At 40.3% G+C, this 13678-nt stretch overlaps 1 pseudogene; it reads right to left on the bottom strand.

The window, feature by feature from the left end:
* The window catches only part of LOC140628564 (centromere protein N-like), a 54520-nt pseudogene that overhangs the window by 13765 nt on the left and 27077 nt on the right, over positions 1–13678 (bottom strand).

The raw sequence follows: 13678 nt of genomic DNA, 5'->3' as shown, positions 1-13678 counted from the left end.
ACTGAATGGGGCAGCAGCCTGCAGCCTGAGGACCCTTTAGGAAGTTCAAATGGTGCTCCTGTGCACATGAGCTCAAGATCAGTATTGCTTACTTCACTGCAAACTGCACCCCACCACCTGCAGAAAAACAGGGTGTGTTCTCTACCGTCTGCATACGGATCCATAGAAAGGGAACGTGATGGGTATTTTCTACACTCTCACAACGGAGACATAAACAGTACTTGAGATTTGTTCCAAGCAAATGGAAAACAGCTTCAGGAAGCTTGTCCTTTTTTTTTTCCTTTAGAAAATCCTTAATTTATTTACATTTGTGTTAACCAATCACTTTGTAGGGTCATTTCACTTTGTAGGTCATTTACTTTTTATACAATGAAAGCCATCAGACCTACATATTTCATTCTCTGGTACTGTTTTGAAATAAGCATTCATTTGCTGACACACATTCCTGCCACATTCTTTCTTCCCCCAGTAGGCAAGTTCAGACTTAGGAGGCCAAAGTCCAATGGAAAGTACCAGAACTGAGGGAAGAATATTTGCCTAATCACTCACGCCACAAAATGATTTCTTGGAATCTGCTGTGTGTATAAGATGGTATTCTACCCCTACACATGTAATAGTTATCTTTCTGAAAATCAAATCTGATGCTACAAAGAAATCACAAAAGCAAAAATACTGTTCTTTCAAGTTATACCAGATTTGTTTTCAAAAGGAAAAAATCAAGCTAGTTTTAAAAATTGTAAACTGTCCCACATCAAGCATCTAACCATTCATGGAACTTGGCTTTTCTATCTCATTTTTTAAGTAAAGGTAGTGGAGGCTTCATTTATAAGAAAAAATAATAATTTAAGTACAATTAAGAGATACAGAAACTAAACTAATGTTTTGTTTTAATGTGTATGGAGCTTTTTTTCGTTACAGTCCTCAGTAAAACTTCCTAACTATCCTGAACTGAAATTTTATTTGCTCCAGTTATCTTTGACCTCTGGTTTCCCCAACCATGGATTCTTTACAGCACATGTTAGTTGATTCATCTATGACATTTAACCCAATAAGCTATTATCTCCGTGGAAATTGCTGCCATTCGCTTCCATGACACTGTTCTTGGGTCCCTCCTCTGGTCTTTCTGGCTACTTTTTTTCCAGTCTCCTTTAATCCCTCTTTTTACTTTACTTATTTCTTCCATTCCTGACATTGTCGTTTCAACATACATTTCCTGGGCAACTTCACTAAGCCATGAATCAAAGTATCACATGGACACTGAGGAATCTAAAATTTCAAGCTCCAGCTCTGTCTACCTGCCCCGTCTAATGCTTTTCAGACATTTTCAACTTAATGTGTCCAAGTACAACATATTTTTAACTTTCTTCCTGTATTGCCCTCAGACTTCCCTTCCTGTATTTTCTATCCTACAACATCACCATCTGTTGTAGAACCCACTAACATCTTTTTGAAGTAAGGCTATGCTAGAGTCCCTTCCCTCCAGGACTTGCCCATGTTCTTTCTCCAATCGGAACATTCTCAGATGCCCCTTCCCTTAGTTAACTCTTAAGGATCTGACATTTTCCACGCTAATTCCTCATAGATACTCTATTAGCTTTGTTTTTCACAAGGTGTTTCAAAACTGACTTTTCCTTCTTAGAACTTATTACAGCCTGAAGCAATACACACACTGGTGTGGTTATTAAATAAATGACTGTTTTTTACTTCCTCACCTTTTGCAAGAACACAGTAGCCATTATTTATTTTGGTCTAACAATTTACCAAGCACAGTCACTAGTACATGGAATGCTCTTACTTTAGTATGGATACTGAATGAGTGAGTGACTTCTAGGTACCTCTTAACATCCTTCAACATCAGTCGGTTACCATATCCTTTTGCTTCTATCAAATTACTTATCTTTCAAATCTGCTCTCATTATCATCCTCAGTCTAGTCCTTGGAGGAGGTCCTCAGCATCCCTTGCCCACCATCAGCCTCAACTCCATCTACCAAACTATTAGTATTGTTACTTTTTAAAAGATTTTTATTTATTTATTCATGAGAGACACAGAGAGAGAGAGGCAGAGACATAGGCAGAGAGAGAAGTAGGCTCATGCAGGGAGCCCGATGTGGGACTCGATCCCAGAACTCCAGGATAACACTCTGGGCTGAAGGCAGGCAGTCAACCGCTGAGCCACCCAGGCATTCCTAGTATTGTTACTTTTAAAACACAAATATGATTCTCCTGCTCTGAATCTTCAATGACTCCCAAATTTCTTTAGAAACAAATTTAAACTCCTAAGCCAAGTCTACAAGATTCTTGACATGCTTACTTCAATCTTCAGAAGCTTGTCTTACCTCCCCTAGAGTTGGGAAACACATGAAGCAGTGTCTGACTCATGCAAGTGAATTCCACATCTGGGGCTGTAGCTGCCCTGAGAAAGGCACAATGAGGTGTGTGGCTACAAAGTGAACCACATGAGCACACAAGAGCCAGACTGGTCAGACATGGCCTTGTTAAAACACATGAACTTGGGCATCTGCCCATCCTGGGGCTGAGCCCAGAGCAGCTGAACCCCAACATGTCACATTAAAACAAGAAAACTCACCAAAACTTGGAAATTTTATTTGCCAAACAAAGGACTGCCCACACTGGCAAGCTGGTAGTGACTAGATGCACGAACTACTGTGTATTTGAAAGCCTACAAATGCCAAATCTTTTTAAGGGGCTTATAAATACATAAAACAGGTTCCCTGAGAAAACCCATAGATAGGCCTAAGTACCCAGGTGTGAATACTAAGGGAAAAATCCACACTGGAGATAATAATGCAACATAAAAATTCCTTCTGAGAGCGATCAGAAGACCTCGAGCCAGGAGACAGAAAGGAGGCAATATATGGCAGCATTTGCATGAACCCTGACAACTCATGGAATGATGGGATAAAGGGATACTGGCTTCCCTCCAATATGAAATATTTAAAGTGGATAAGGAAATGCACCCACAGTGCCCACAATTAAGGGTGCAATGAGAGAAGGCCCTATGGGCCAGACACATACCTGAACATCTGCCTTGAAAAGGACTTTGTAAACAAAATGGCCTTGCATATAAGTGTTTGCAGATGTTCCAAAGACCAAAATGATAAATTTTAGGACCTTGAATTTTAAGGCAAGTACTGTCCTGCATTGAGCATTAAGTACTGTCCTGCCAAAAAGATGAGCAACATTCAGCCAACAGTCATTAGCCTGTCTACTTCAGGATATGAAGTTGAAGTAGAGAAAGGAAGAAATATATTTAAACTGAGTTGAAAAAGGCATTCAGGGCAGCCCCAGTGGTGCAGCGGTTTAGCACCGCCTGCAGCCCGGGGTGTGATCCTGGAGACCCGGGATCGGGTCCCATGTGGGGCTTCCTGCATGGAGCCTGCTTCTCCCTCTGCTTCTAAATAAATAAATAAATAAATAAAATATTTTAAAAAAGAAAAAGGCATTCATCCCCAAATCTGGGCTTCTCCTTTTAATCATACATTCTATTTAAATGAGAGGTACCTGCTGAGGAACTGCCACAGTTAAAGCCAAACCTGACTTTCTTAATATGTGCACCACTGGAGTATAAAAAATAGTGAAGGGGATTATAGGGGAAAGGAGAGAAAATGAGTGGGAAAAATCAGAGAGGGTGACAAAACATGAGAGACTCCTAACTCTGGGAAACAAACAAGGGGTAGTGGAAGGGGAGGTGAGCAGGGGAGTGGGGTGACTGGGTGATGGGCACTGAGGGGGGCACTTGACAGGATGAGCACTGGGTGTTATACTATATGTTGGAAAATCGAACTCCAATAAAAAAAATATCCATAAAAAAATATGTGCTCCACTGGGAGCCATGCATGGCTTACTCACTTGTCTGCATGTTTTTTCTTTAAGAATCTAAACCATCCTAAAATGGTATGTGCTGCCTGGAAATGACATGGGATGCCATGGAATTCCTATTCCCACTTTGTGCCATAAAGGTGGCACCATTATTCAATTAGAGGTTCCTGGCAAATGCAAGTAAAAAGTACAGTCCAGTTAATAGTCCTTGTATCTGATGTTCACAGGACTGTCAGGTCAATGCTCAGAAAAAAGATCCACCAAACCCCATCCCCACTGGTAACCTCAAGAGGAGGGCAGAGTGCCTGGTCCAGCATATCTGTTATGAAAACTAGAAATGCCCTCCCTGTTCAGCTATGCAGCTGGCACTCTGGGCACATTTGCCAGGCTTCCTTGGCTTCATGTACTAGAATCACAAGGAACTGTTTTTGAGACGAGGCGCAAACTGTAGATGGATTATCATGTCTTATGTATAATTTATCCAAGTGGTCTTAACCTGGGCAACGCAAGTGTAAGTTTTTTTACTCTGCTGATTTTCACCCTCAAAAAGTCTATATCTATGTGCACCACATGAAGCAAGAAAAAGAGGCTTGCATCTTGTGCAACTGGCTAATGATCTTTGCCACCAGAGACTGACACTCGAACATCTGGGTGTCCCACTGCCAGGCAACAGTCCACACTATCACAACATGGATATATATCAAGGAGTTTGTTAAACAAACAAACCAATGTACATTCAGGAAGGAGGGTGATTTTCACTACAAGTACAACAGCCCTGAATCTACACATTGAGCATAATTTCCATTGGTTTTTTTTTATTATTATTTTTCATGAGAGTCACAGAGAGAGAGAGAGGCAGAAACACAGGCAGAGGGAGAAGCAGGCTCCATGCAGGGAGCCTGATGCGAGACCCAATCCCAGGACCCCAGGATCATGCCCCGGGCCGAAGGCAAGCACCAAACCACTGAGCCACCCAGGGATCCCCAATTCCCATTTTTCCATGCACAGAAGCAAGCAGTTTTGTCTGGAGTCACACAACTTCTATAGCCCACTGCACCACAACTGCCTTTAGTATAGAGGATATGACCATAAACTACATGCCTAAGAATATATGTCTGAGATCAGGAAATGGTCTTAACTATAATTAAAACTCACTCTTGGCAGGGACCCCTCTTCCTATATTGAAACTGAACTCCCTTTGCCTTTTTCAGATTTTTTTTTTAAGTAATCTCTACATTCATCGTGGGGCTCAAACCCTGAGATCAAGAGTCACATACTCCACCAACTGAGCCAGCCAGTCCCTGACCTTTTTGGTAGACCTAATGAATCACTTTTTCCTGTAGCCAGTTCTTACTCTAGGACTCTTGGACTGGGGCTATTGGAGAGATCCTTCTCTTTCATGTGTCACAGAGCAAGCACTGCTCTTACATATCTCTTCATGCACTTTAAAGTGAGCGTAATTTTACTCCTATTTATTTGCACACTACATGACAGAGAAAATGCAGTTACTGCTTTGATTAGAAATATGTGAATGTTAAACTTTTTAAAAGTAAAGATGGTAGGGCAGCCGGGTGGCTCAGCGGTTTAGCACCGCCTTCAGTGCAGGGCTTGATCCTGGAGACCCCGGATCGAGTCCCACATCGGGCTCCCTGCATGGAGCCTGCTTCTCCCTCTGCCTCTCTCTCTCTCTCTCTCTCTCTCTGTGTGTGTGTGTGTGTGTGTGTGTCTCATGAATAAATAAATAAAATCTTTTTTTAAAAAAAGTAAAGATGGTAACTACAGTTAGGGTGTTGTCTTAATGTTCATGGGAAATGACTTGACCTATTTAGTTTTCCCTTTTCAGCCCAGAGACTTAAATTGTTTTTCAGGGGATGTATAAAGAAATTTAACATTTTTCTATATGAAAGTATTTTCTCTCAACAATGAGTCACATCCCTTTGTACAACATATAGCTTACTGAAGAAATAAGGAAACTACCTTATTATGTCTTCCTACTGTGTACATGTCTATTCATTGTATTGGACACCCTCTAAAATACCCACTGTTTTTTATTTTGGATAGTATTTTGTCAACATAAGGAGCTGATATTCTTTTCTTGTTGTTCATAACAGCTTTTTAAATTTAAATTTTAGTGAATATACATGCAAAACTGGTTTATGGAGTAGAATTTAGTGATTCATCACTTACATATAACACCCAGTGCTCATCACAAGGGCCCTCTTTACTACCCATCAACGATCTAGCTCACCCCCCACCCACCTCCCTCCATCAACCCTCAGTTTATTCTCTATTGTTAAGTCTCTTATGGTTTGTTTCCCTCTCTCCTTTTTTTCTTTTCTCCCTTTCCATATGTTCATCTGTTTTCTGTCTTAAATTCCATATATAAGTGAGATTATATGGTATTTGTCTTTCTCTAATTGGTTTATTTCACTTAGAATAATACACTCCAGCTCCATCCATGTTGTTGCAAATTACAAGATTTCCTTTTTACACACACACACACACACCCCACATCTTCTTTAGCACTCATCTTCTTTACCCAATCATCAATTGATGAACATTTGGGCTCCATCTATAGTTTAGCTGTTTTTGATAATGCTGCTATAAACATTATATGATCCCTGAGTGACTCTACTATTACAAAGATCCACGCTTTAAGGGTGGGAAAGAAAGTGACATGGAGATAATCCTCCAAGGATAAGGAGACTTAGTAACCTAGAGAGAACTGAGACAGCCCCATATGTGGTGGGGTCTGCATGCCACAGACAACTCAGAGAAGAACGGGATGCTAGTTACACCCACAATATATCCTGCCTTAGCCTCTTGCATTTTTTCCAAGTTCACCCACCTCTGCTCACCTCTTTCCCCTTTTTCTTTATATTCCTCTGTCTCCTGTGTTCTCATGCATGATGCTGAGTGATATCTACAAAGAATGCAGTGATTCTCTGAAGAAGAAGATGACCCAAATCATCCAAGGAGACTTTTTGTGAGGTAGCTGGGCCAAAAGAATCCCATAGAATACATTTGTATATACTCATCTTCCACGTATTGGTTTCTGATATTACATCTCCTCCAAATGTCCATGAAGCAGGTCCAGATTCACCTCCCTTCCTGTTTAGATTAAATGTGTCCTATATTAGCTTGAAATGCTGCTTATATTTTTCCAAAAGAGCACTGTGACCTTACCAGCCTCAAAGATTAAAAGATTAAATATCCCAGTGAACAATTTTGACAAAATATCAGGGCTCCTGAATGCCTACTCCTTTTAAGTCTGAGCCAAGGAGTAACATGGTGGCAGACTGCCTCAAGTGCCACCACAAACTTATACATATTGGGGGATCCTACACTGTAGCCAGCCTCTTAGTCCTGAGCACATCATGATCTAAAAGGCAGAAACTGTAAATGCAGTGAATTGGTAATTGCCATTTAGATGGGCTACACAAATCTGTATGCTTGAATTGACAAGATATAAGAGGCTGCAGTCAAAAACAAAAACAAGTCTTTGAAAATAAAAATAGGCACCCAGCAAACACCCACTAGTCCAAATATCCTCATTTCAAAGTTGGAGGATAAATTCAGACTGGACATAATCCAATATAAAATTCCCCCTGAGACTAAACAGAAGGCTTCAATCTCAGAATAGAAGGAAGTCAATATGTGGCAAGGCCTGCATGCACTCTGATATCTCAAAGAATGCTGGGATGAAGGGATGCTGGCTGGCCTCAATTTTGAAACATATAGATAAGCAAATTTATCAGCAGCACTTACAATTAACATAAAAACTTTTATATGTCACACTAGAGGCTACTTTCAAAATTCAAATGGCCTACACGCAAGTTTAAGACAACCATATGTGATTCTCACCTTCTGATCCATAGCTCAAAGTCCTTGATTTGAACTCCTATCTTTTTTTTAAACCAAATCTACCATTTGGTTTCTAAGATTAATAAGGGGATCTACAATACTGAATATTATGGGTTATATTGTGATTATATATGTATCCCCTTAATGTAACTTCAGTATATATGGCAAGTATTGAAATATTCCCCACAGAGTTGAAGAAACTAAGGCTCAGAGAAATCAAATGCTAATCCCCAAACCACAAGGCCAATAAGCAGAGATGAAACTGTAACCTAAAACACCTGATGCCAAAACATGTGCTCATAAGCAAGAGAAAGAAGTTTACACCAGATAAAAGAGCAATCCCATGCCCTTCTGGACAAGGAAGCCTCCTATTTCATGGTTACTTGAGAAAAAAGTGGTACGCAAGCACTGCTACTTGATGGGACCAGCAGGCTGTGTCTTAGGACATAGGATTATTTGAAACATGTAAAGTGCATAAAGAAATAACCCTACAGTGTCTATAATAAGAGTATAACAAGTTTCAGTGAGCAGACATGTATGTAAAAGTCTGTATTAAACAGGATGTTGAAAGCAACATGTCCCTCTTATAAGAGATATAGCAGAGATTGCACAGGACCAACGCTGGCTCTGCTGGCATTAAAAAAAATCATAAGTTGAAAAAATATCATATGTTGAAGTCCAATATCCAGTACCTCAAAACATAAACTTACCTGAAAATGGGGAATTTACACAGGTAATCAAGTTAAAAAACAGTTCATTATTATGATGGCCCTATGACAATATGACATAGTGTCCACATAAGAAATTTGGAGGACATGTGGACCATTAGAAAGGTACTATGGTGGATTTTTTTCTATATTACAAGAGGAAATTTGGACACAAACTCATATATGTGGAGAATGCCATATGAACATGTAGATAGCAATCTATAAGCCAAGAAGAGAAGCCTGGAACATATCCTACATCCTTCCCCAAATATCAAAAGGAAAAGACCTTGCCAACCTCCTTATTTCAGACATCTGGACACCAGAACTAGAAAAAAAGAAACTTTGGTTTCCAGATTGGACATATGGGCCCTGGGTAAGTAAGTAGCCTCAGAATTACCTAAAAGGAATGCCAACTACAGAATGGCATGGAGGTACAGAAGAACCCTAATAAATGGGGACACTGACAGCAGACAAATTAAAAGGGAGACTACATGGCTGGTTAAAGAAAAGACTGAGGTCCCTAAAGGAAAATGTCTCCATTGCAGTATCTGCCTAGGATTTCCTCCCTTTCAAAGTTCCAGATACACGCTATAGTTTAGTTAACGATGCAAGAATGCACTCTTCTCCCTGAGTCCTTTACTCTCTCTGGGAATAGCATTAGGGAATGAGAATGAACAACTGGTCAATTTGGAAACAGATGGAGAAAACAAAGCCAAAAACTGGTTGTCTATTTCAACTCCCAATCAATATACATACATCGTTTTCAGGATTTCAATATTCATGCAGGCCCCAGATGGAACTCAAAGCTATTTCCCAAGATTTAGAAACTGGGGTTTTAATTATTATACTAGAATAGGCTCCTTCTCAAACAAAACTCATCACAGACATTGGGCTATGTAAGAGTAATCAGAAAAGGTACAAGACTTTTCTGAGCCTTTCTCCAAGACATGGGAAGAACAGGTCCCCTATTCATACTGTATTAAGCTAAGTGAAAAATGTCAGAGAAAGACAAATATTATATGATCTCACTTATATATGGAATTTAAGACACAAAACAGATGAACATAAGGGAAGGGGAAAAAGAAAAAAGGAGAGAGAGAAACAAGCCATAAGAGACTCTTAACAATAGAGAACAAATTGAGGGTTGATGGAAGGAGGCGGATGGGGGATGGGCTAGATGAGTGATGGGTATTAAAGAGCGCACCTGTTGTGATGAGCCCTGGGTGTTGTATGTAAATGATGAATCTCTGAATTTTACTCCAGAAACCAATATTGCATTGCATGTTAACTAAGTAAAATTTTAATTAAAAAAAAAAAGAATCCAAGCCATCTTCCAATGGCACCTGCTTCCTAGAAATTACACTGGATTTGAATGGTCCATCAAATGTCCCAAGGAGTTCCCCACTGCTGGGTATTTTCCCATTACCATTATTTGATGAGCGTCACTGGCAAATGCAAATTTTAAAATATAGTCAAATTAACATTCCTCTCATCTGATATTCACTGAGGTTGTCAGGGCAATATTCAGAAAAGGGATCTACTACTCTCCATGCCTAGTAGTAATCTTGAGAGGAGGATAGAGTGCCTAGTCTGGCACATCTGTTCTGGAAACTGGAGATCTCCTCTCCATTAGACTGGGCAGCTAACATTCTAGGCATGTTTGCCAGGCTTCCTTGGCCTGATGCTCTTGAATCACTAAGAAAAAAATGTTTTTGCAAATTCTATTCAAGTGAGCATGGTCTTAAGCTGGGCAGTGCAAGTATCATGAGCTTGTTGATTCCATTGATTTTTATCTTCAAAAAGTCTTTATCTATATGAACCACATGGAACAGGAAAAGGAGGTGTGCAATCAGTAGATCATGTTTGTCACTACAGATGCTGAGACTTGATAATCTGGGTAATCCCTGCACCAGGCACCAGTGATGAATACAAACCCAGGACTCAGTCAAAACCTAACAATGTAGAGGCGTGCCTGAATGGCTCAGTTGATTAGGCATCTGACTTGATTTCAGCTCAGGTCATGATCTCAGGGTTGTGAGATTGAGCCCCACATCAGGCTCCATGCTCAGTGGAGAGTCTGCTTGAGATTCTCTCCCTCCTCCCCCTTTGCCCCTCCCACCACCCTCCCCAAGCTCACTGACTCACTCACAGTCTCTCTTTCTAAAAAAAAAAAAAAAAAAAAAAAAAGTAAATAAATCTTAAAAAAAACTTTAAAAAGATTGGTGTAGGGATCTTCTTTCACACACCTCACATCCCAGTATCCTAACCTGCTTTAATGATACCTCTTGGCTGAGCTGAGGAAGCCTGGTGGGCTTCCAGTTGTCCACTTATCGCCCTACCACTGCTCTATTCATGGCATTTCCCCCACTGAAACATCCCTTATAATTCAGGAGAAGTTATACAAACTTTTTTTTAACTTTCTTTTTAAACATCTTATTTATCCATTCATGAGAGACACACAGAGAGAGGCAGAGACACAGGCAGAGGGAGAAGCAGGCCCCATGCAGAAAGCCCGATGTGGGACTTGATCCCAGGACCCTGGGACCCCAGGACCATGCCCTGAGCCAAAGGCAGACACTCAACCACTGAGCCACCCAGGCATCCCGAAGTTACACAAACTTAACACAACTCTTATTACAATACATTCAGCAGTACCAGTTATAACATCTTGTGTAATTGGCCCAAAAGAGCCTACCCATAAACTCACATCAGTCCACAGTCCAATCTGAGATTTATTTCCACATCCAAAATAAATTTTGAACTATGCTCACTGGTGGATTCTAGGAACCACAGTGACTTGTGGCCTGGTGTCTACAAAGGCTGAATGGTCTGACAACTTTAAGTGCCATCATGTTTTCAATACACCGTGATCAGTATAAAACCTCCAGTTTCAATTAGAAAGGGAAGGTCTCAACCCCTGCCCTTATTCCTGTTTATTATTGAAGGAGAAAGATCTAGATAGAATGGTGGTACTGAGTCTCATGAACATCAGCCCAAATAGCACTGATTTCACCCAAAGGGTCTAGGTCCTCTTGGTCCTTCTACTGATGACCCCCTACAAGCAGTATGGTCACAGCCAGACTGACTTACAACATGGGGACAGTCACAGAAAACTGGGTGATCTTCACTCCTTGTTCTCCAGGAAAACTGGCAGAACTCTCATTTGCTAGTCAAAAAGAAAGTCTTTATAGTCTCATTGGGCTTTTACCCAAACCCATCCTTAACATCACTTCTTTCTCCCTAATTGTAGGAGTAGACCTTAGTACATTTTGACATAAGTGACTGCCTGTAGTCATCAAACGCTTTATCAGTGAGATCTGCTACTGCTTCCCAGGTCCTATTCTATACTCGGGTATGCTGGGTCTCACCTATGCTTTTCCAAAAAAGCACTGTAACCTTATCATCCTCCAGAAGGAAGAAGTTTAAAATCTGCAGAATCAAAATAAATTAATTAATTAATTAATTAATTAATTAAAAAAATCTGCGGAATCAATTTGACAAAAGAAGGTGATACAAACCCCCATGTAGTATTGCTTATTTTAGTGAGAAACAAACAGGCAATTTTTGCAGCAGTTTAGAAGGAGCAACAACTATTTTGTCAGGAACACAGAATACCAGAGTGTGTGAAGGGCAGCAGTTTTTTTTTTCTTTTTGCTACACACATAATTCTGAGCGTAAACCCATTTAAATAATCTCAAGTATTGTATCTAGAAAGTATGCCCTCAAATTTGTTGAGAATTGTAATTCTCCCTTCTGGTAGGTATCCAAGACCATCAAGATTGACATCCATAACTTGCCAATCAACAAGATATCATTATACATTAAAAATGTTGCACATAGAAGGAAATGTCCTCTGATACTATAAGAACATTCACAGTTCAGCATGTAACACATTCTGATTACACATTAGTACATGGTGCATACAATGAATTGACTTGCAGGCTTCTCAAGGACCAAATTGCTTTTAACTTTCCATCTCTTCACAAGTCCTTCTATAGCTGCATTCAGATACTTTTTACAAGAACATAGGCCACAGATATTTTATATATATCTAACATACAGCTTATAGGAGACCATTACTCTCCTTGGATGGAAGCCCAGAAAGTAAGGATAGGAGATTACAGGGTGCAATTGGCACTATGGGTTTACGTAGTTGTAAACATGGGTTTACACACACTTTCAGCCATTCTTTAGCCACAACAAATGTACTTTTAACAACTATGCACCAATTGAATGGTTGATTCCAACACTACACCTTGTTGCCTAACCCTCTAAAGCTTTTTCAACAGGTAGCATTTACTATATGATCCCAGAGAAATGTATCCTAACTCTATCCTAGCCCACATACTCTGCTATAGGTTGAACAGTGGGAGGACCCCTAAGATCACAACTCACCTCCCATGTAGACAGGGAGTATAATACCAAATCCTAGAAGCCACACCTCTCATAACTTGGCCTGCAATGCTCTACTGATCTGGGAGAGACTTGGTACCTCCTAACCAGCCCCTGCTGTGCTATTAGATCAGGAAGTCTCATCTTGTCCATGGGTTTAGCCAGGATCATCACAGGTACCATCAGCCTAGAGGCCTAATCTATTTTAATATGAAATAAATCATCTATTATTAGCTCAGGGACCCTACTGTGGCTCTCATCACCACTTAAGCGAAAAAATGTGATTCCAGATGCTGGGGAATCTATCTTAGCCATTAATCTGACCAGGATGGCCTCTTGTCTAATAAAGGAGCATCATAACTTCATCAGCCACACAATCAGTGCCAAATTTGGCATTTCACTCACAGAGACATACAAGGCCAAAGAGAAGGTAAATTTGTTATTACACTAAAATTATCTGTAAAGGCCTTCTTTACATTTTGACACTTTAATATTTACTAACACAGCAAAAAAGAATGAGGTAAATTCAACCTCCCAGTATTCTTTATGCTCTCTCCATAAGAAAATGGAGAGAAATACCTCAGTACAAGTTATAGGAGACCTGCTCGTAGAGCAGCCACGTCTAGGTTGCAGTTAAGTGCTTGTCTATCCTGCAGCTCTTTGCTCAGATAAGGGAAGGGCAGAAATCCCCATATCTCAACAAACCCTGAGGGATGAGAAAACTGCCTCATGAATGACTGACCCAAGTGCAAGAGCTTCAGAAAGCTTCACTCGTGTTCTTTGCATTTCCAGTGACACCGGTATGGTGTTTGATTAATGTAGAAAGAAAAACTAGGGCTGGAGTTGCCCCTGCTAGAGGGGACAAAAGGGAGCT

This window comes from Canis lupus, chromosome X, assembly GCF_048164855.1.
Source record: "Canis lupus baileyi chromosome X, mCanLup2.hap1, whole genome shotgun sequence".
Classification (NCBI taxonomy): Eukaryota; Metazoa; Chordata; class Mammalia; order Carnivora; family Canidae; genus Canis; species Canis lupus.
The sequence above is the reverse complement of the archived record's forward strand: the minus strand, read 5'-3'. Positions and strand labels throughout refer to the sequence as shown.